Source organism: Trachemys scripta, chromosome 2, assembly GCF_013100865.1.
Source record: "Trachemys scripta elegans isolate TJP31775 chromosome 2, CAS_Tse_1.0, whole genome shotgun sequence".
Lineage (NCBI taxonomy): Eukaryota > Metazoa > Chordata > Testudines > Emydidae > Trachemys > Trachemys scripta.
Genome location: NC_048299.1, coordinates 39445754 through 39469998, shown reverse-complemented (window position 1 = coordinate 39469998; position 24245 = coordinate 39445754). Strand labels below are relative to the sequence as shown.

General features: G+C 42.7%; 1 protein-coding gene across 2 annotated transcripts in view; it reads right to left on the bottom strand.

The window, feature by feature from the left end:
* Positions 1–24245, bottom strand: part of RSU1 (Ras suppressor protein 1) — a 187738-nt gene that overhangs the window by 84761 nt on the left and 78732 nt on the right. The window lies entirely within an intron of this gene.

Genomic DNA, 24245 nt, shown 5'->3' with positions numbered 1-24245 from the left:
ATATAACACAAATTCGGATATAACGCGGTGAAGCAGTGCTCCGGGGGGGGGGGGAGAGGGGATGCGCATTCTGGCGGATCAAAGCAAGTTCAATATAACGCAGTTTCACGTATAACACGTTAAGATTTTTTGGCTCCCGAGGACAGCGTTCTATCGAGGTAGAGGTATACTACAATAGGTGTGAGATTAGAACTTGAGGCTTCCCGATTCCCAATTTAGTACTTATTTTTCCAGATGACACTAACTATTTGAGGGCATAAAAGGACCTGCTAATTTATACCATTAAAAATAACCTTGACCTTGAAGGACAACTCCACAGTAGTATTCCTGGTCACATTGCTTAGCAGGAATGAACAATGGCAACACTTTTTTCCATAGGTAGGGCCCAATGGTGCAGGTTATTTCCGATATCACAACCACAAGCCCAAGTCTAATGAAAAATCCCCAGCTGGTGTTTTTCCAATACTTTAGCTTGTGCAACATCCTATAGTTTATGTTGGTTATAGCTATCAGTCCAGAATACAGAAATTCATACCTATAACCTGCCAATTTAGCTATTTTGATAACAAGACTTGAGATTTATTAGAAGTGTCATTGATTTTTCTTTTCCTAAATTCTCCCTGCAGAAAGGTAGAGAAGTACACCCCCAACTGAGATTCCTCATGATAAGGAAACATTATGCTATAACTCCAGTTTTATACTGAGTCATTGTCCTAGCTGTACAAATCATTATCTACATTCTCTAAATTAAATGTTCACACACACATTTAAAATTGCAATAACATTTTGTAACATTATGGATGTCATGATCAGGGAATATAAAAACAGCTGTGAGAAAGTTAAAAACTGTTGTAGATGAAGTGGGGAAATAATAAAAATAGCATTTTTCATCTAACCAAACTATGTAGCTAAAAATTAAAGCATCCAGTCTGGAAGGCCAGCCTAACCAAGCTGTTACCTCTATATGAAGTAAATATGTGCTTATTTTTCAAATTAATGCCATTTGTGTATCTCGAGTGAATGCGTACGTATGGATGTAATAGCATCTGCAAGCTGGCTCTTGGCTGGCTCAGTTAAAACCTCCCCATGCTCTGCATTATGTTTAATCCTTAATGCAGCTCTCTCTGTGAAAAAGGGTTATCATAATTAGAGTGAAGCTAGACCATTATACTGTGTGAAAAGATGACACTTGTCTCATATTGGCCTATCAACAAGTTACCATTACCTCAGCAAAGCTCATCTGTCAGCTGTCTGAGGTCTGTTCTGTTTTTAAGTAATAACCTGCAGGAAGCATTTCACCCCTCTGTCAGTCAGGCAGCAATTGCCCTAACTGCCTTACGCTTCAGTGCTTCTAGTGAGGAGCCTCACACCCATCTCCTTTATTAGGAGGACTCAGCAGCATGTGTGTTCTAACAAGGATCAGGCATCAGGATTAAGCACTGTGACAAAGAGGACCTAATAAGATAGAATCTATGCTGGCTGGCTCAAAGACACAGATTCACACTGTTCACTATTCAGTTTAAAGGCGCAGGCCACTAGGGAAGCAAGTCAGCACTGTGATTACCAGTAACCCTCTGACCAATGCTACTATGAAGATCATACATCACTCAGAGGCTTATTCTGCAATTGCAAATTGGATTTTCCCATTTTATTACCTGCAAAAGAACCACATACATTTCTCTCCAAAGCCATCAACACAGTAAGAGCTCACTTACATTTATAATTCTGTAAGCAGTACATCAAGTAAAACGATCAATCTGTGTACAACTTATATAAACAGTTAAATTCAGGAAGATAAATTTGGCCCCATTATAGGGCAAATGCGATTTTGGTTATGGAAATGGACTACACTTTTCCAAAAATCTCACCAGAAAGGTCCTTAGCTGAGCACTCCAATCCCGAGTTGGTTCAGTAAATTACTGTCCATATTAAATAACTGGGGGAATGCTGCCTGAAACTCTCACCTCCTCACTGTTGTGTTCCCGCTGTAGATTCTGAATACTATACAGATCATTTACATTGAATCAATTTAAAGGAATGACATTCTGCTGAAACCAGAGGTCTTATAGAAAAAGGTTTCCTAAACAAAATTAATTTTTGATGCATACGTTAAAAGGGCACCACTCAATTTCCTTCTTCCTCTCACTTTGCAAAAAAAAAAAAAAAAAAAAAGGAGAGACCACATTTAGTTATTTCATTTTATGGAGGTTGGGGGTGGGGCACAAACTTATTCGGGACATTTAGTAAACTCACAAGTCTATAGCTCCAAACCAGGAATAAATTCCACCCCTTACTATGAGAGTAGAGGAGGAGTTTCCCTTGGGTTCGCTCCTGGCGGAAACAGGGCAGCTACTGCTGGGCAGGGGGAGTGGGAGTTCAAATGTCACAGATTTTCTACTAAAGGATCCAGGAACCAGCTATGCTGCTGTAGAATGGGAACTAGTAACCCTCCCATGCTCAGGGCATTGAGCAGCAAGAGACCCGATGTTTCCAAAGACAGTGAGTGAATCAAGGAGGTTTGTCTGTGAGGGGGAGGAGAAAGGACGGGGCGCTGAACATTAAAATCCCTACCCCAAAACAATACAGCCACCAGACAGGGAGGGGAGCCACAGCTAGCACATGAAGCACAACAAGCAGACACAGGGGGGGTTGACTAGATCCATCCCAAACCCTGAAGGATGGAAGGCAATGCACAGAACACTTTCACCAAAAAGGGAATAAAAGTTAGCAAGGAAGAAGCAGTTTTACTGATGCAAAATCGGACTTCTGGTAACACTACAAAAGTCACTCTCACAAACATATATAGGTAGGCTTGGAATGATTAGATTTTTTAATCAGTAAATTTGGAAAATGTCAATTTCACCACACACACAAACTGCCCAAAACAGTATTTCCAAAGATAACAATTGAAATTTATAGATAGGCAAAGTAAGGCATTCCAGTGATTTAGACTTCTGAATTAGGTTGGTTACAAATGGACTAGTGAATTAATAGTAAAAACATGTATTATTTGTCAATGTTAGGCTATTTACTTTGTATATTTTGACATGGGATACTGACAATTTGTGTTTTAATGATTTATAAAGCTTTACTTTTTGAATCTCAATGTCTATTGTTCTTAAATAAATGTCTGACCCCCCCCGCCCCGCACAATTTCCCACAACAATGAACATTTAAAATAGATAGAAATATATGCTTTGAAAGGATCAATATCTGTCAAAAATATAAAAAACATATCAAATTCTGCCAAGCCTACAAATACGTGCATGGACAATGTTGCAGCCATAAATGTGTTTTACAGGTTATGTTCACAGCTACAATATTTGTGAGATCTTACTTCCCAGGGCAAGGATATGTACCAAGTAGGGTTCAAAAGTGACATTGAAAATGACTAGAAAGAATGGCCCTGGACTCTGGGCCCTACTCTAGCAGTGCAAAGTAGTTAGAAAGCTGGGAGATTTGGTCCCCAACATTCCCCCTACCTAAGGGAGGGTTCCTCAAGTGTTAGTGTTGACTCAGCAGCTCTATTGCCACCCCCCGCGCCACCCCCAGCAGAGGGGGAACAGGCAGGGGAAAAGGGTCATGGCAGTTCTCATAAGTGCATTTTCAAACCGTACTGTACATAGTATCCCAAAGACTTTAGGAAGTTTTGATACTGCTGTACTAAGAAGATTACATCAAATCCCTCTGATATTTTTAGCAAGTTAAACACGAAATTGCATCTGGTAAAAATCCAGCGCTGCAGAATGAATCACAAAAAGTAAGTGTTGGAGATTGCACTTATTTTTGTTTGGTTCTTTCTGACTACCTCAATCCATTAAAAATACCTATACTTTATCAAAGAAAATTTAGTATTCCTAATACACTGCTATTATGGTGGAATACAACAGGCCTGTGATTCTCTTCTCAGTTATGAGAGTAAATCAGAAGCAACTGGAGTCAATGATGTTACACTGGGGCCTGGTCTACACTAGGAATTTCATAGAATCATAGAATATCAGGGTTGGATGGGATCTCAGGAGGTCATCAGTCCAACCCCCTGCTCAAAGCAGGACCAATCCCCAGACAGATTTTTGTCCCAGATCCCTAAATGGCCCCCTCAAGGATTGAACTCACAACCCTGGGTTTAGCAGGCCAATGCTCAAGCCACTGAGCTATCCCTCCCTCCTAAATTAATGGAGATATCCTATCTCCTAGAACTGGAAGGGACCTTCACTAGCAGGACCAAGTACTGATTTTGCCCCAGATCCCTAAGTGGCCCCCTCAAGGATTGAACTCACAACCCTGGGTTTAGCAGGCCAATGCGCAAACCACTGAGCTATCCCTGCCCCCGATAAGCTAAGAGCCGGGAAAAGCAGGCTGTCTCAGAGGGCCAGGTGCCCTCCGCTGTCAAACGTGCCCCTTTCCCCCCCGGGCAAGGTCGTGTACAATACTCCGATTGATCCCCTAGGCTGAGCTCTGGTTCTCACAGCTTCTGAAAAACCTGTCCCCTACTTAAGTATAGCTATGTCTTTGAGGTGTGTGAAAAATCCATACTCCTGAGAGATCTCTATACCAACCTAACCCCCAGTGTAGACCAGTGCTACCGCCTCTTGGGGACGTGGATTACCTACCCTGATGGGAGAAGCCCTCCCTTCGGCGTAGGTAGCATATACACTGAAGTTAACCAGTGGCACAGCTGCAGTGTTTTAAGTATAGACATGTGCTCACGTACAGCTAGTCAGAGAGGACAATGAGGTCAGATCAGTTTCTAAAATACAATAATGCCACTGCTGGACCTGCCCCCAAATGCTTTGCAAATTATGAAATCTGAACACAAAAAAAGGTTTTGCTAAACTATACTCAAGCACCCCCATTTTAGCCCAATTCACTTCCTGATTGGCAGCAAAACGCCTGAGGCCTGGTTCTCCATTCGCCATTTACAGCTTGTCTAAACAAGTGCAAAGTGGATGTAAAATGCTATCAAATAAGGACAGTAACATTTGACATCCCTTTACACAGGTATAAGAGACTACACAAGACCTGAGGAGAATCAGGCCCCTGATTCTGATCTTACTTACAATGGGGTAATTCAAAAGTAACTTCAATTATTTTAAAGGATCAACGATTGCCACTGCTGCTCAGATATCAAGCCAGCACAAATCTAAGCAGCATGAGTGCGCCAATAAGCAGAGCTCCAGATGCCCTGCCTGAACTCTGTGGGAAGGAGAAGGGTCCCCTTCCTCTGCTTCTGCTCCTCCTCCTCCCCCCATCTTTTAGGGCTGGGGACCTCAGAGTCAGTGTTTCAAAACTATGAGGATGCTATGTGGCTCAAATCCACGAGGATGACAGGAGGAGGGTGAAAATCCAGGCTCAGCAAAGTCAGGGAGGGAAAGGAGTGGAGCTGAAGGTGAAATAGGCAGCTCCGTTTTTAGACCGCATGCAGGATCAGTAAGAGGAACCTTCTTTGCTAAGAGGAATACACTTTGTGGCATTCCTTACAATAAGTGGCCTTTGTGTAGGTCTGGGACTTAACTCACCCCCATACTAAACTAATGTCTTGACCAGCCTTGGGTGAAACTCAGGAATTTCACCACTGAAATTAAGAAAAATGCTCTGCTGCTGCTAAGGCACCTCCACCTCAGGAATGCCCCTAAAAAAAGAGTTATAACACCAAGGGTTGTAAAGTAGAGACCCCCCGGGGGCTAGAAAGTTTTAGGGAGGATACAGAAAGACAAAACAAATGGTAATATAGATAAGATAAGCTCTGATCAGGGAATTCATGCTGACCATCTGCATGAACAAAGAAGTTTATAAATAAAGTTACAATTTGGGCATGAGAGAGAAAACGTAAAAAAGACTTGAGCAGGGAGGAGGAAACATGGGTGCCAGCGCATGATTGGTTAAATTTTGTTACCTAGGGGGTATTGGATAATGTGATAGGTTTAGTAGAGTTAAAGGTGGCGGCTAGTTTTACTCATATAATGTAAATGAAAAACAATGCTCCTTGGGAACCATCTCCAGACTGCAGTTCAATATCAAGCTGCTATAACTCTTATCCCTTCGCATGACCGTGAAGTGCGGAGGCATCGCCAGGAAACCCCAAATAAGCGGATCTTGACTGGCCACTGGGTGAAGTTTGCCTGTATATTGGTAGTGGTGAACATAATAGATTTGCTTGGCACATGTATTCTATGTGTGCGCGCTAATAAATAGCTGTGTAGAACACAGCTGTGTAAACGTCTCTTTCATTGGGAAAAGGTTCCGTACAGCCCTGAACCCTGTGGATAAGGGTATGTGCCTTATGTCCCAAGCCGTCGGAAGGGAAAGGGTGGAGGTGCCTAAACTGATCAGGTCATGCCTTGGGCCCTCGCTAGGGTAGAGGGCATATATGGTACCTAAAGATGAACTGGAGCCACAAAGTTTGGCTTGAGCTTTTACCTTCAGAAAACCTCCAAAATAGCTTACTGCTATGCCTAGCATACTCTGCTACCCTGAACATCCTCTACGGAGCTATACAATCCTCTGGCTTACTAATTGCCACCTGCAGCTATAGTAAATGGACTTGTTTAAATATTCAAAGTTTATTTTGCTACAAAACAAAACAATTTATTCTCACACTTTGATCTATGCTGGTTCATTTCACTGCAATGACTCAACTGATCATTTGTCACCATTTACATTTGTAGCATTAACCACCCTATTACCTAGTACTAGGTAATGTTTTTCTTTTTCCTTAATTCTGATGGCATAAATTGACATTGTGTGAACATTCACAGACTGCTCAAGTATCTGCAAAAGCTCACCAGAACAGAGAATGGATTACTACATAATCAAATCTTGATTTCAGAAAATAAAGTGGAAGACAATGTGATTGCTAACTATCATGCTGGTCAGTATTGTCTCATTGCTTTCTTGTGCTCCTTCTGTTGGCTGTATCCAGCAGTTGTCTGTTACCTTAGAGTAAACTCCTCAGGGCAAGGACTCCCCTTCTCTTCTGTGTTTGTACAGTACCTAGTACAGTGGAGTCCCAAGTCATGATTGGGACTCCCAGGCACTCTCAATACAAACAAGATGAAGAGCAAAAGCAGCACACACTTCCGACTCCACGAACTCCAAGGAGCATTTATACTACTTTAAAAATAATAGCTGTATTAAAGTAATTAAACAATTGTGACATTTTAGAAGTGAAAGCTAGCATTCAGCCTAGAAATGTATCCTGACTGAAATGCCAACTCAACAATTCTGCTTAATGGGCTTAAATTATCCCTAGTGAAGCACCATTAAGAATCATGGAGTTATACCAGGGATAATTTTTGGCTCTATACCACAATCTCAGTAACTTTTTTCAGTTTGCTCCCTCCCCTTACTACTCCGTCCCCACTTTCTCGCAATATGCTAGTCTATTGTCCTCAAAATTAGTCCTTATGTGTTATCATGCAAATTTTTCTTACAGGTGGCATTAAGACTGAAATTTAAATGTTCTTTCCATTACAACTCAGAGGACGCGCTCTCTCTCTCTCTCGCACACACAAATGTGAGAAAAGTAATTAATTTTATTTTTTTATTTAGATATAAATACTCCTGAATCCAATTTTATTAAAGGCTAAGTAAGGGATCAACTTACTACACAAAACCTAAACTTCGGTTATATGTAAAAATGTGTCTATCTTGGTTTGTTTTAGCTTTGCTTTGCACTCTAGGCTTTATAATTTTTATTACTTCAGTGCCATGTTCTTTTCTTTCAATAGCAAGACAGGAATTGGCATAAGTGTGGGGTGGAAGAAGTATTATCAATACTATGTCATAAAACAGGTACTAAGATAATTAATCGTGAATAATATGAATATTAAGTTCCGTTTAAAAAAACCCGTAACAACTAGTTTGTATTTCAGAAAGTTTTTATCAAGCAAGACTAATTTTTAAGCAAGCCTGAATATTTGCAGGCTGTGGATTAATAATTTATATTTACATGATGCTCTATGAAGGGTAAGAGCATCTCTGATTTGAAGCTCTCCCCTTTTGAAGGTTTAGTAACAGAAGAGATGGAGAAGGGTTATTATAAAGAAGTAATAAGACAGCTCCTTGGAAAGATTCCTTCTGCATAAACTATGTGTGACTCAGTCTTTTCTGGCATTAGATAAAAAACAATCAAAATATTCAATATGATAAACCTATAACTCCATGGCATATGTTTAAAATATACATTACTCGTTAATGAGCTTCTAATCATTAAGAGAAAATACCACCTACTAAAAATGAAGTTAGATTGAAGCACCCCCAAAGGATCAGATGTGGCGAGATTACATATTATTGTTATGCTTCTGTTATTTTGCTCCAAAGATCTTTTACTGCAGAAGTAACTCATTTGGATTCACCAACATTTTGGATTAGGAGTGGGCATAATTTTTGCTTACCCTGAAATTTCCTCAAACTGACCTGAAATAAGGAAAATAAATGTTTTTGGAAAATGGTTCAAATTTCAAAAACAAAACAGAAATCACATCCCTGACAAACCAACCAAACACTTCACACTGCTAGCTGTGGGAAAAGGGGAAAGATAAAGCATACCTATCTACCTCTTCTCCTGCAAAGAGGCAGGACATTTGGAAGAGGAGTTGACTATGGAGGACAGGTTCTTGAGGCCCTACCCAGGACAGTAAGACTGGAAGACATACTTTGGAAAAAGAAGTCTAAATGATCAATCTGATATTCTAAAGGCTGAAACTAAACTGCATTTTCCAGTTACCACCAACTAGAGCAACACAAGCAAAAAGTTTACAAAATTGTACAGGCATTTCGACAACTTTCCAGATTTAAATGAGAGAATGGTTTCAATGAACTAATTCAGCGGTTCTCAAACTTCATTGCATCGTGACCCCTTTCTGACAACAAAAATTACTACACGACCCCAGGATAGAGGACTGAAGACTGAGCTCACCTGAGGCCTATTGCCCCAAGCGGGGTTGGGAGGGGGGCAAAGCTGAAGCCCAAGGGCTTCTACCATGGGCGGGGGGCATGTAACCTTATCCCTGAGCAGTGGGGCATGGGCTTGAGACTTGCTGGGTCCCAGGGCCAACACCAGCCTTGGCAACTCCATTAAAATGGGGTCGCAATCCTCTTTGGGGTCCTGACCCAAATTGAGAACCCCTGAACTAATTAATAGATTCATAGATTAACCCCAGAAGATCATCTAGTTTGTCGTCCTGTATATCAAGCCATTCAATTTCACCCCATTACCGCTGTATTGAGCGCAATAGATATGTTTCATCCAAAACACAAGTTAACAGAAAATAATCCAGTCTGGATCTGAAGACATCCACCACTTCCCTCTCTGTTAAAAATAAGTGCCTAATTTCTAATTTGAATTTGTCTGGTTTTAGCTTCCAATCAATGTTTTTTGTTATGCCTTTCTCTGTTAAATTAAAGAGCCATTTACTACCTGGTATATTCTCCATGAAAGTATCTATATACTGTGATCAAGTCACCTCTCAATCTTCTTTTTGATAAGCTAAAAAGACTCAGCTCTAAATTTATTCTACTTAAATCTAGCCTATTTAACTATATATATTATATTATAACACCTATTCTATTCGTTGAAAAACTCAGCCAAAAAGGCCAAAGAAGGAATGTGTATGTCAATAGACTGCAATTTCACCTCTTGTATCCTGCAAGTCAAGATGAAGTGACGTGCAGCAAACTGGCACTGTTGTTAGTGTTGTTTCAATTCTGTGGACAGAAAACTTGAGTCTCCAGCGCTGTGCCACCTGAACTTTTCATAGGATTAAATTCACTTTGTTTTTAACACCTCTTTCAGATATTTATATGAAATTTAAACATCATAAAGGTCAGCTGAAATCATGATACCAAAGCATAATGGAAAGTCAGACATTAGGGGACTGGGCTGAAAAATGTGTCAAGACTAAATATGAGCCTTGGAAAAAACAGAATGCATAAAATGAGCTGAACTTCTCCAGTATACAAAATTTCAGGCAATAAGCACAGGAGAAAAATGTAACTGAGCCAATCAGACAAACTCAGGATTCTGTACTTCAAGTCACTGGTGACTCCAATTCTATTCGTTATGTCTTCAAGAAGAAGGGGAGAACCCTAGTCAATTTCTACCACCAGATATATCCAACAAATCCGACCTCAGAGGAATGATTAGAGAATCAGAAAACATATTAGCATACATAGATAAAAGCCATGAAATGAGAACTTCAATGCAGTACACAAGGTACCACTAGACAAACATCGTGCTAATTACTTGTACTTTTAGATGACAAATCATTCTATTTAAACAGCCAAACTCCACCGCACACATCCTTCAGGAGCAGGTACCAAGGCAACCATGCTGATGCCACTGTGTGGGTAGAGAAGGGGAATTGGAGAAGAAACAGCATTCTGTCAAGAATCCAAGAGATTCATCTGAATATTTTTTTCTTTTTAAAGCTATCTAAAGAAAACTGAAGTCTTGGTAAATTCTGTTATCTGCCATTCATGGTGTGTGTGAAACAGATTTTTTATCTAATGCAGATGTACAAAATAGTTTCAGTGATCTCTCTGAATGGTCAAATACGATGCTGGAAGATTTTAACTGTCTTAGGGTATGTCTTCACTACCCGCTGGATCGGCAGGTAGCAATCGATCTATCGGGGATCGATTTGTCTCGTCTCGACGTGATAAATTGATCCCCGAACGCGCTCCCTGTCGACTCTGGAACTTCACCAGTGCGAGAGGCGGAAGCTGAGTCAACGGGGGAGCCGCAGCCATCAATCCCGCACCATGAGGACGGGAGGTAAGTCGATCCAAGATACGTCGACTTCAGCTACACTATTCACGTAGCTGAAGTTGCGTATCTTAGATCAATCCCCCCCGCATGTGTAGACCAGCCCTTAGTAACATTTTGTTGTGCATTTCAATATCTTATTCAGTACACATTGCACATTTTCACAAGTTTAGTGGCTTACTGGGATCCCATCTAGTAAACAGATGGCCCTTTCAAAATGCATCCATAACATAAGCAAGATTCAAAGAAGAATGTTGTGTCACAGGCCCATTGTGGTGAGCATCTTTTCTTGGAAGAAAGATGAATGAATGCGATGTCAAAGGAGTTTAATATCAAGAAGTTTTAACAAAACATCCAATATTGGACTTAGGGGATCAGCAACCCACTTTTCCTTGAAATGCCTAAAACCACCCTACAGGATTCCCAGTTACTCGAGATTCCTGCACAGTGTCCCTTCAATGGGAGAATGCTATCAGTTTGGAAGCTAATCAATTTCAAACTAGGAGTTCAAAGTTGACTCAGCTACTACACTTGCATCTAAATGAAAAACATGCCAACATTTCTTATTAAGCAACACAACTGTATTACTCAAACATGTCTAAAAATGTTTTCTCAAAATAAACACTCATTCTGGTCCAAACCATTAAATCCATTTTTCTATGATTATATTTTAACTAATAAGTATCAGGTTGATGACCTTGGAAAATAAATTCTGTCATTTAACCACAAGCCAAGGACATCATTATGAAGTTCAGTGAAGCTTTTCATGTTGTTCCCCCAATCTATACCTTAACTCCAAATCCAGGGCACATCTCTAGGGTGACACTTTAAATGGTAGGTTACCAAATGGCCACTCCAAAGTAATCACTTAGAAGCTGGTATCCCAATGTTCCCAAGATACCCAGGCTTCTCACTAGTACTAAATGACTGTGTTGGCACAAGCAGAGTACTCCTGAGTAGAACAGTGCTGTGATGCTGGCGGGGATCCAGTGATGCTTTCTACAGCTAGATGAGGAGTTTGAGTTCTGTTTCACACAAACATTTTTTTTAGTTTGCTTTTCTGAAAAGAAAAAGATAGCAGTATTTAAACTAATGCATAGAGCTGACCAAAGTTTTTTAAATTTCAAGATTGAAAAGGAAATGTCTTTTTTTGGTTTTTGTTTGTTTTAAATCATAACATTTCCCACCTGTCTTTTTGGCCAGCTCTACCAAGATGTCTAAAGTAAGGACTGAAACATTTCTGCTACAATCCCTTCTCTGGGCTTCAAACTCGGTAGAATGCCCACTTTTCTTTCCTCCCAACTCCCATTCATCCACTGATGAAACTCTGGTGGATAAACAAGAGAGTGTGCTGGTGGCCACATGACTGATATGGAATAGCTCCTGACATTCTGCTGTTTAACTCTTTATACCACTCCTGTCCCCATTTAGAGATCTATCAAAACATACAATTTTTGCCTTCATTTTGTTTGGATAAAAAAAACACCATGCTGAGGCATTAGCACAGTGTGTATTCACAGGGATAAATATTGTTTTCTGAATCACTACTGGAGCACACTGGTTTCCCATGGAGACCTCCTACCCAAGTATTAACCAGGCCTAACTCTGCTTATTTTATCTAAAGGAAATTCACTACCTGACATTATGGTGTGTGAGAACTGAACGCAAGTACATATAGAGCTCTAGGTATATTATGCTTTATGCTCAACTGTGGATATATTCTAACTTAACCACTGAGCGATCACAAAATGTATATGTAGCAAGACTATAGCAATGTATGTGAGAAAGACTAGTTCTAGGAATTGTCTAAATTATTGACTTTAGGGGATAAATTTTGAAAGGAATGAAGCCAAAGATGTGCCTGAAACACTGAGCATTTATATCTGCATGTACATTTGCTTGATGAATCTCTATTTGCATGTGAAAAGTCCTATGTGCATACAGAACTGTAGTAACTACACTATTTTGCACACAATTTTAAATTACCGATTTCAGACCAGAGATTCTTTAAAGTTCTTTCATATGGCAGATATACACAGGAATAGATGATTTTCAATAAAATTCCTTGTGCTAAATCCCTGAACTTTGATCCTTTACTTAAAGAAAATAATTTAAGTATTTAAAATTTAGAAGTGATTGGAGAATTATTTTGAGGATTTTTCAGTTTTCCTGCACTGTAAGGGAAAAATATACGTATTACAGGATAGCATATTTAGCTACATAAACACTACATCCCAATCAAGGTAAAAAAAGGCCAGCTTCATAAACAGAGCTTTTTGGAAAAGACTAATTGGAAAAGAAATGCCCAGATTTACAAATAGGAATCGAATTTCATAGTCAGAAGCTTAGTATTTTCCTTAGTATAGGGAAACTATTTGATAGGTTAATACAACGCTCAATGCCATTTCTAAAAGCTAACTGCTTTTGATACCCAGATTGGAAAAAGTTGATGACTTAATTAAAACTGCTCATGTAGAAAATTCATTGTTTCTCCCATGCTTGTAAGCAAGCCAACTCTGGAGGCTTCAGACTAAAAAGTGGATATCAGGGTAAGATTTTTATTTATTTATTTTAATTATGATATTTGCTAGGACTGAAACAAGTGAAACTAAAATGACAGGTTACATTTTCAGTGAAGTTGTGGACCTGGTCAAACCACTTATTCCCATTCTTTAGTCACAAATGACTGCAGCTTTATCAATGATTCTGTGCTACACACTAGTCTTTCACTTGGTATCCTTCTCCCCCATTACTGTAATCTTTTAGATAGCATCACACTTACTGTGGTCCACTGAGATGACCAAACAATGAACTTTGAAACACCAACCATTGATCTTACTAATTGCATTCGCCACTTTGCTTTGGTTCCTTGTTTCTATTCAGCTTTCTTTCCAAGCATCATTCCAATTGTTAAATGGTCAGAATACACAAAGTGACAGATTTAGTGCTTCCTTGGCAATTTATATAACTGACTGCAACTCTGTTGTTGCAGTGAATCATGATTTATTTGTCTCACTGCCGCACATAACCTTTTAAATGCTAGGAAAAAATGCCAACACCTCTTTAAAGTTTATATATGACTGCCCACCACCATTCCTCATGAACTGGGTTTGGAGAGACAAATGATAAAAACAAGCTGTGAATTCCACACATCCACCCCCAGCCATTTCCTGCATTCATCAGTCACACATACTGTATTTACAGACAAGCCTCCTAATCAAGAGAACCAATGCACTGTATGAGGTGCATTCTTGTTTCCTCTTGGACAAGAATATATTTGTTCTTTCCTTGTTTCTTTCTTACATTAATGACAGGTAGTCCCTGCTAAATACAAACACAGGCTGGTTCTACTCTTTGCTGACTCACACACTGAATAATGCCATACCCAACAATACCGGATGCAATCTTCATCAATATTCTGAAAAGTGGAATTTGTTAACAATTGTCTCTCTTCCAAGTCAACATTTTATTCCCTTCACTTCACCAGTGATTCTTGTCCTGTTGCCCTTCTCCAACTCATTTGTTCATGCCTTCTTCCATACTTCCCCCCGATGAATGACCTTTTTAATCTCAATTCACGAGGCCCCCTCTCCCTCTCATCATTCAAATAAATTCTGTCCTCTTCTAGTATTTATACTGTGCCCATCCATTGATATCTTGAGTACCTAAAGACTCATTTTTTCTGCAAGGCCCCAGACCACGAATCCTTATAAGTCAAATGCCTTTTCCACCTGAAATTCAGAGAGAAAGGAAGTGAGAGTGTCTGAAGATTACTTCTTTATTTTTATCAAACAGCACTACTACCATTTCATGCAAATAATATCTGCTGGTTAAAAATCTATTTGTCTAATATGTTCAGCACAATGTGGTTTGAACAGTTCTCTTTACTTTATCATTTTGTTTATGAGATTAAGAAGCCAGGAGTTGGCTGAAAGATGCCAAGTAAGTTATTACAACAAATGGTGAGGTATTGTATAATACCTACCTCTGATATAACACCTTACCAAGGAGGGATCATCATTCCCACTTTACAGAAGGAGAAACAGAGGCACAAGGAGGTGAAGTGACTTGCCCCAGGTTACCCAGCAAGTCAGTGGCAGAGCCAGAAACAGAGCCCAGATTTCCTGAGTGCTCTATCCACTAGACTGAACACAGCACCAAAAGTACTGACCAGAACAAATAAGACTGGCCTCTGCTATGAGAAGTTTACAATCTAATTTTAGACATTATGCAATCAGTGAGAGTAAAGAGGCAGTGTGGAAGGAAAAAACAGAAAAAAGGAGGACAAGAGATGACAATACATTACAGGGCTACCACCATACTTCATTATTTTAACCATGACTATACACAGAAAGCATAATCCTTTTCTCATAATAAATGTGCTTACAGAAAGCCTAAATTACAAATCTAGATTCTGAGATGTGACTTTTCAGAAATTAACCTAAAAGTCTGACATTCTTTAAATATTTGATATATTTCTGACATTATGCATGACACAGAAATGGGCTATTTCACTATATCATAAGTGAGAATCCAGTATAAGAACATAACATGAAATACTGGAAGATTCATAAGTTATACCTCGTAATGCATGTATTAAAGGAAAAGAATGTCTATTAAGCAGTAGTTCTGACATGATCAGCAGCACCACCTCTTTTACACCAAGCTATGTCCATATTTTGTGATGCAGACAAACAGGAACTAAAAACAGGTTTTACACAATGTCTGATTGAAACATTTGTTTATTTGGCAGGTCATCCCTGGATAAATTTCAAGAAGAACTTTGTACAAATGTTTCCCTTGATATACATCTTTATGGTAAAATTACTTAATATTAATTTGCTATTACACTTCTGTGAGAACAGTATGTTTAGAATCCTTAGTTAGCCACAGAAACTGGATAGACTCATTACAGGACACATCTTCCAGCTTCAAGAAAGCTATAGAAAATTACATTTATATAAATAGCGTACGTTTCCAAAATATTGTTTTAAATTAATGCGATTGAACATAGCTTTGAAAGAAGGCTAAAGAAAAAGTATATTGTGTCATGATATTTTAAAACAAACACCTAAAATTAAGGAAGCAGAAGAACAGCTTTCATCCATCAATGGTGAGACAAAAAGAGCTGTCAGCATACTACAGTTGCTACACTGATAAAGACAGAGACATGGTGACTAAACAAAATCAAAACAAACCCATTCCTTCCACACCAAATGAAAAACAGTTACCTACCTTTCCTAACTATTGTTCTTTGAGATGTTACTCATGTCCATTCCATATTAGGTGTGTATGCTCGCCACATGAATCGATGGTGGAAGTTTTCCCCTCAGCAGTATCTGTAGGGGACCAGCTCTAGCACCCTCTGGAGTGGCGCCCGCATGGTTTGGTATAAGGGCCTCCGCCGGTTCCCCCCTCCCTCAGTTCCTTCTTCCTGGAAACTCCGACAGTGGGGAAGGAAGGTGGGCCATAGAATGGACATGAGCAACACATCTCAAAGAACACCAGTTACGGAAAAGGTAACTGTCTTTTCTTCGAGTGCTTGCTCACGTTCATTCCATATTAGGTGACTCCAAAGCAGTACCCCCTAGAGATGGGTAGGAGTTCATGGATGTGTAGATTGCAACACAGCTCTGCCAAACCTGCGTCATCCCTGGCCTGCTGAGTGATGGCATAATGAGCCGTGAACGGGTGGATGGAGGACCACATTGCGGCTCTACAGATGTCCTGGATAGGGATGTGTGCCAGGAAGGCTGCCAAAGACTACAGAGCTCCAGTTGAGTGGACTCTGACAATCGGCAGTGGCAGAACCTCAGCCAGGTCATAGCAGGTCTTTATGAATTAGGTGATCCAGTTGGAAATCCTCTGTGAGGACACTGGAAGGTCCTTCATCCTATTCACTGTAGCGATGAGGAGCGGAATTGGTTTACAGAAAGGCTTGGTACATTGTAAGTAAAAAGCCAAGGCCCTTCGGATGTCCAGCGCATAAAGATACCTCTTTTCGCTGGTATTGTGCGGTTTGGGACAGAACACCGGGAGGAAGATGTCCTGGTTCATATGGAAGGTAGACACCACCTTCAGCAGGAAGGCCGGGTAGGGCCGCAGCTGAACCTTGTTTTTGTAGAAGACCATGTACGGTGATTCTGAGGTCAAGGCTCTAATATCTCAGAGACTCATCTCGCCGATGTCACCGCAACCAGGAATGCAACCTTCCAAGATAGATGGGAAAGGGAGCAGGAGCCCAGTAGCTCAAAGGGCAGGCCTATGAGCCTAGAGAGGACCAAGTTAAGAACCCACTGTGGGACAGGAGCCCGTACCTGCGGGAAGAGTGTCTCGAGCCTTCTCAAGAATCTGACAGTCATGTCGTGAAAAACACCACCTGTCCTAGGATCGGCGGGTGAGAAGTGGAGATGGCTGCAAGATGCACTCTAATAGAAGAGTGTGCCAGGCCCTGGTTCCTCAAATGGAGAAGGTAGTCCAGGCCCGCCTGTATGGAAGAGTGCGAGGGAGATATACTTTGCTCGGATTCCTGGCCAAGTGGACAAGGTTTTCCTGCTGGGTAAGTCAGTCTAGTTGAGGGCTTCCTACTTTCCAGGAAGACCTGCTGGACCTCTTCCAAACAGGTCCGCTCCTCCGAGTTCAGCCATGCAGCATCCACGCTGAGAGGTGGAGGGACGTGAGGCTGGGGTGTAAGAATCGACCGGGGTCCTGTGACAGCATGTCCGGTTGGTTGGGCAGGGCCAGGGAAGGGCCACTAACAGGTTCATAAGTGTGCCTAATTAGTGCAGGTGAGGCCACGCCGGGGCAATCACGATAACCTGCGCCCTGTCTCTCGATCTTTGACAGGACCTTGGCGATGAGTGGGATTGGAGGGAACGCGTACATCAGCCTCCCCAACCATCACAGGAGGAAGGCATTGGAGACGGAGTCCTTTCCCAGACTTTGCCGAGAACAAAACCAATGACATTTTCTGTTCTGCCTGGTGATGAACGGGTACACTTGGGGTGTTCCCCACCATGCAGGCTACTTCCCGGTGGAGCGACCACTCGTGGTGAAAGGAGAAGGCCCTGCTGAAGTGATCAGCTAGCGTGTTTTTGACACCAGGGAGGTGACAAGCTTCCAGGTGGATCTTGTAGTCGATGCAGAAGCTCCAGAGATGGAGGGCCTCTTGACAGCGAGCTGATGAGCACGCTCCCCCTTGCCCGTTGACGTAGAACATCGTGGCTGTGTTGTCTGTCAGGACTCTCATCACCTTGCCCGACAGGTGGTGTAGGAAGATGCTGCATGTCAATCGGACTGCTGAGTTCTTTGACATTTCTGTGGAGCACCATCTCCTCCGAGAACCACATACCTTGGGCCTAGAGATCTCTGAGGTGTGGACTCCAACCGAGGTCCGAGGTGTCCAACACCAACTCAATGGAGTGAGGGGAGTTGTTGAATGGAACTCCCTTTAGGGCCTTCTCGCGATCGGTCCACCATTGCAGTGAGGTGAGTATTGCCGGGGGGGGGGAGGAGGAGAATGGTAATGATCTTTTCCAGGTGATCCCTGGACTGGGAATAGACCGTCAGCCATTGTTGCAGGGGCCACATCCGGAGCCTGGCATGGTGGACAACGTATGTGCAAGCTGCCATGAGGCCCAGCAGATGCAGGAAGACCCTGGCTGTAGTCAAGGGGAACGTGGTCACCTCTGCAGTAAGATCTGTCGATGTCCAAAACCTTTCTAGCAGCAGGAACGCTCTTGTGCAGGTCAAGTCGAGCACCGCTTCGATGAATTCTATCCTTTGCACTGGAACTAACAGACTTTATGTCGTTCACCAGTAGGCCCAGGGAGTGGCACCTGGCTTACAGTAACACGACATCCTATTGGACCTGAGATCTGGAGCTGCTCTTGACCAGTCGTTGAGGTACGGGTAGATCTGGATACACCGGCGTCTGAGGTAAGCTGCCACCACCAACATGCACTTGGTAAACACACTTGGTGCTGTCGGCAGGCCAAACGAGAGGATCATAAATTGATAGTGGCCAGGTCCAACCATGAATCGGAGAAAATGTCTGTGCCCTTGGAAGATTGCTACGTGGAAGTATGCGTCCTTTAGGTCGAGAGCGGCATACCAGTCTCCCAGATCCAGGGAGGGGATGATAGAGGCCAGGAAGACCATGCACAACTTTTTTTTCGGCTTTTGCGAACAGGGGCTGCTAATAGGGAGTTTCGCAAGGGAGTTCTCCAGGTGAAGGAGGAGCAATACAGCACCCTTTTGGAGTGACTGTCTGTAGTGTGTGTGTGTGTTTGTGTTTGAGGGTTACTTGCTGTGTGCTGAGCTTGTGTTTGTCAGTCTGTTTGTTTTGGTTGTTTGAAGGACCGTGTGCTGTGGCTGGCAGTTGGAAGCTGTGAGCTTCAAAGGAAGGTTTGAAAGCTAGAAGCCTCTGGTAAGTGGCTGAGCCTTAATCAGTGGGTGGGGCATTCACACAGGCCAGGGCTTTATAAAGCAGCGCACAAGTGACCAGGGAGCTTTTGCGAACAGGGGCTACTAACAGGGAGTTTCGCAAGGGAGTTAGGAAGGGGAGCAGGAAGGGGGCGAGGGTCCCTTGTCGGTTCTATCTGTTTTCTCTTTATTCCCCTTAATATCTATAAACCAACTACATTCAAAACTTCTTGCTTAAACAACCCTTTCAGCGGACAGGGGGCTGCAGAGGGAGGCTTATGATGGTTAGGAAGACCCGCAACACCTGTGCCAGCACTGCTTCTGTCTCCTCCACCTGTGCCTATAGCCAGACAGAGCGCCTGAGCATGGATGCTTCTACCTAGATCCTGGTGTGGTTTTGCAGAGACTGTAACTTGCAATTTCCACTTACAGATATCCAGGCTGGGGGGACCATCAAATGTGAGAGGTGCCTGCTGGTGGAATCTCTCAGGCAGCAGGTGGGAGAGCTACAGGAGGAGGTGGCTAGGTTGAGGAGCATCCGAATCCACGAGCAATTCCTCGACAGTGTCCATGTGGAGACAGCTGAGGTAGCTGTCCCAGTACACAGGACTGCTGATACACCACTGGTGGTGGTGGAGATGGCTCAGGGTGGACACTGGCAGCTGGTTACTTCTGGCAGCAGGCAGTGCTCCACCCCTGCTCTGAACCCTCCTGCCGTGGTAATAGGTAACTGTTATGCTCTTCTTGATACAGGAAAGAAGGAATCACTCCCTACAGTAAAGGAGGAGAAGCCTCGTACCCCTAAGGCTGGGAGGTCTGAGCCACCACTGCGAATAGGAAACGTAGGGTAGTGGTGGTCGGAGACTCTCTGCTGAGGGGGACGGAGGCGCCCATCTGTCGCCCTGACATTTCATCTCGGGAGGTATGCTGCCTGCCGGGAGCCCGTATCCGAGACGTTACGGAGGCATTGTCGAGGATTATCCAGCCCTCTGACTACTACCCCATGCTACTCATCCATGTGGGCACAAATGATACTGCGCGGTGTGACACTGAGCGGATCAAGAGTGACTACAGGGCTCTGGGAGTACGGGTGAAGGAGTTTGGAGCGCAGGTGGTATTCTCTTCAATTCTTCCCGTCAAAGGTAGGTGCCCGGGCAGAGACAGATGCATCATGGAGGTGAATGCCTGGCTGCGAAGATGGTGTCGCCAGGAGGGCTTTGGCTTCCTAGACCACGGGATGCTATTCGAGGAAGGACTGCTAGGCAGAGATGGCGTTCACCTTTCGAGGAGAGGAAAGACCCTATTTGGACACAGACTGGCTAACCTATTGAGGAGGGCTTTAAACTAGGTTCAACGGGGACAGATGAGCAAAGCCCACAGGTAAATGGGGAACATGGAGACCGGGGAGATGGGTCGGAAACGAGAGGGAGTGTGGGCTATATTGTCAGAGAGAAAGGAGGGTCAGGACAAAACTGGGAGGAAAGATCAAACCAGTATCTTAGATGCCTATATTCAAATGCGAGAAGTATGGGCAATAAGCAGGAAGAACTGGAAGTGCTAATAAATAAATACAACTATGACATTGTTGGCATCACTGAAACTTGGTGGGATAATACACATGATTGGAATGTTGGTTTGGATGGGTACAGCTTACTCAGGAAGGATAGACAGGGGAAAAAGGGAGGAGGTGTTGCCTTATATATTAAAAATGTACACACTTGGACTGAGGTAGAGATGGACATAGGAGACGGAAGTGTTGAGAGTCTCTGGGTTAGGCTAAAAGGGGTAAAAAACAAGGGAGATGTCATGCTAGGAGTCTACTATAGGCCACCTAACCAGGTGGAAGAGGTGGATGAGGCTTTTTTAAGCAACTAACAAAATCATCCAAAGCCCAAGATTTGGTGGTGATGGGGGACTTCAACTATCCGGATATATGTTGGGAAAATAACACAGCGGGGCACAGACTACCCAACAAATTCTTGGACTGCATTGGAGACAACTTTTTATTTCAGAAGGTTGAAAAAGCTACTAGGGGGGAAGCTGTTCTAGACTTGATTTTAACAAATAGGGAGGAACTCGTTGAGAATTTGAAAGTAGAAGGCAGCCTGGGTGAAAGTGATCATGAAATCAGAGTTTGCAATTCTAAGGAAGGGTAGAAGGGAGAACAGCAAAATAGAGACAATGGATTTCAGGAAGGCAGATTTTGGTAAGCTCAGAGAGCTGATAGGTAAGGTCCCATGGGAATCAAGACTGAGGGGAAAAACAACTGAGGAGAGTTGGCAGTTTTTCAAAGGGACACTATTAAGGGCCCAAAAGCAAGCTATTCCGCTGGTTAGGAAAGATAGAAAATGTGACAAAAGACCACCTTGGCTTAACCACGAGATCTTGCATGATCTAAAAAATAAAAAGGAGTCATATAAAAAATGGAAACTGGGACAGATTACAAAGGATGAATATAGGCAAACAACACAGGAATGCAGGGGCAAGATTAGAAAGGCAAAGGCACAAAATGAGCTCAAACTAGCTACGGGAATAAAGGGAAACAAGACGACTTTTTATCAATACATTAGAAGCAAGAGGAAGACCAAAGACAGGGTAGGCCCACTGCTTAGTGAAGAGGGAGAAACAGTAACAGGAAACTTGGAAATGGCGGAGATGCTTAATGACTTCTTTGTTTCGGTCTTCACAGAGAAGTCTGAAGGAATGCCTAACATAGTGAATGCTAATGGGAAGGGGGTAGGTTTAGCAGATAAAATAAAAAAAGAACAAGTTAAAAATCACTTAGAAAAGTTAGATGCCTGCAAGTCACCAGGGCCTGATGAAATGCATCCGAGAATACTCAAGGAGCTAATAGAGGAGGTATCTGAGGGTACATCTACACTACAGCAGGGAGTCGATTTAAGATACGCAAATTCAGCTACGTGAATAGCATAGCTGAATTCGATGTATCGCAGCCGACTTACCCCGTTGTGAGGATGGCGGCAAAATCGACTTCTGCGGCTTTCTGTCGGCGGCGCTTACTACCACCTCCGCTGGTGGAGTAAGAGCGCCGATTTGGGGATCGACCGAGAGGTCGATTTCTACCCGCCGATTCAGACGGGTAGTATAGACCTAGCCTGAGCCTCTAGCTATTATCTTTGGAAAATCATGGGAGACGGGAGAGATTCCAGAAGACTGGAAAAGGGCAAATATAGTGCCCATCTATAAAAAGGGAAATAAAAACTACCCAGGAAACTACAGACCAGTTAGTTTAACTTCTGTGTCAGGGAAGATAATGGAGAAAATAATTAAGGAAATCATCTGCAAACTCTTGGAAGGTGGTAAGGTGATAGGGAACAGCCAGCATGAATTTGTGAAGAACAAATCATGTCAAACCAATCTGATAGCTTTCTTTGATAGGATAACAAGCCTTGTGGATAAGGGTGAAGCTGTGGATGTGGTATACCTAGACTTTAGTAAGGCATTTGATATGGTCTCGCATGATATTCTTATTGATAAACTAGGCAAATACAATTTAGATGGGGCTACTATAAGGTGGGTGCATAACTGGCTGGATAACCGTACTCAGAGAGTTGTTATTAATGGTTCCCAATCCTGCTGGAAAGATATAACGAGTGGGGTACCGCAGGGGTCTGTTTTGGGACCGGCGCTGTTCAATATCTTCATCAACGACTTAGATATTGGCATAGAAAGTACGCTTATTACGTTTGCGGATGATACCAAACTGGGAGGGATTGCAACTGCTTTGGAGGACAGGGTCATAATTCAAAATGATCTGGACAAATTGGAGAAATGGGCTGAGATAAACAGGATGAAGTTTAACAAAGACAAATGCAAAGTGCTCCACTTAGGAAGGAACAATCAGTTTCACACATACAGCATGGGAAGAGACTGTCTAGGAAGGAGTATGGCAGAAAGGGATCTACGGGTTGACCACAAGCTAAATATGAGTCAGTGTGATGCTCTTGCAAAAAAAGCAAACATGATTCTGGAATGTATTAACAGGTGTGTTGTGAGCAAGACACGAGAAGTCATTCTTCCGCTCTACTCTGCTCTGGTTAGGCCTCAGCTGGAGTATTGTGTCCAGTTCTGGGCACCGCATTTTAAAAAAAGATGTGGAGAAATTGGAAAGGGTCCAGAGAAGAGCAACAAGAATGATTAAAGGTCTTGAGAACATGACCTATGAAGGAAGGCTGAAAGAATTGGGTTTGTTTAGTTTGGAAAAGAGAAGACTGAGAGGGGACATGATAGCAGTTTTCAGGTATCTAAAAGGGTGTCATAAGGAGGAGGGAGAAAACTTGTTCACCTTAGCCTCTAAGGATAGAACCAGAAGCAATGGGTTTAAACTGCAGCAAGGGAGGTCTAGGTTGGAAATTAGGAAAAAGTTCCTAACTGTCAGGGTGGTTAAACACTGGAATAAATTGCCTAGGGAGGTTGTGGAATCTCCATCTCTGGAGATATTTAAGAGTAGGTTAGATAAATGTCTATCAGGGATGGTCTAGACAGTATTTGGTCCTGCCATGCGGGCAGGGGACTGGACTCGATGACCTCTCGAGGTCCCTTCCAGTCCTAGAATCTATGAAACTTCAGCTTCTTTAGGTACTTGTTGAGGTCTTGCAGGTCCAGAATGGGATGTAGACTGCCTTTGGGATTAAAAACTATCAGGAATAAAAACCCCTGTTCCTGTACTCTAGAGGAATTTCCTCCACCGCCTCAGCTGCAGCAACCCTTGAACCTCCTGTGCGAGGAGACTCTTGTGAAAAGGGTTCCTGAAGAGGGGCGAGGAAGGTGTAGAAAGAAACTGGAGGATATAGCCCTGCGCCACTGTGCTCTAGACCCAGCGGTCCGAGTTTATTGTGGTTCATGCAGGGAGGAAAAAGGAAAGGCGGCTGGAAAAAAACAGGAAGATGGATCCGGGGAATAGTCTGGTAGGTCGCCCTCTGGTGCACCCTCAAAACAGTTGCTTGGCCCTTACTCATTCTGGCTAGAGCCCGACCGAGCAGGGGGTGGAGGAGAGTGACTCGGGCGGCGCTTCAGCCCTTGGCCTTCTTGT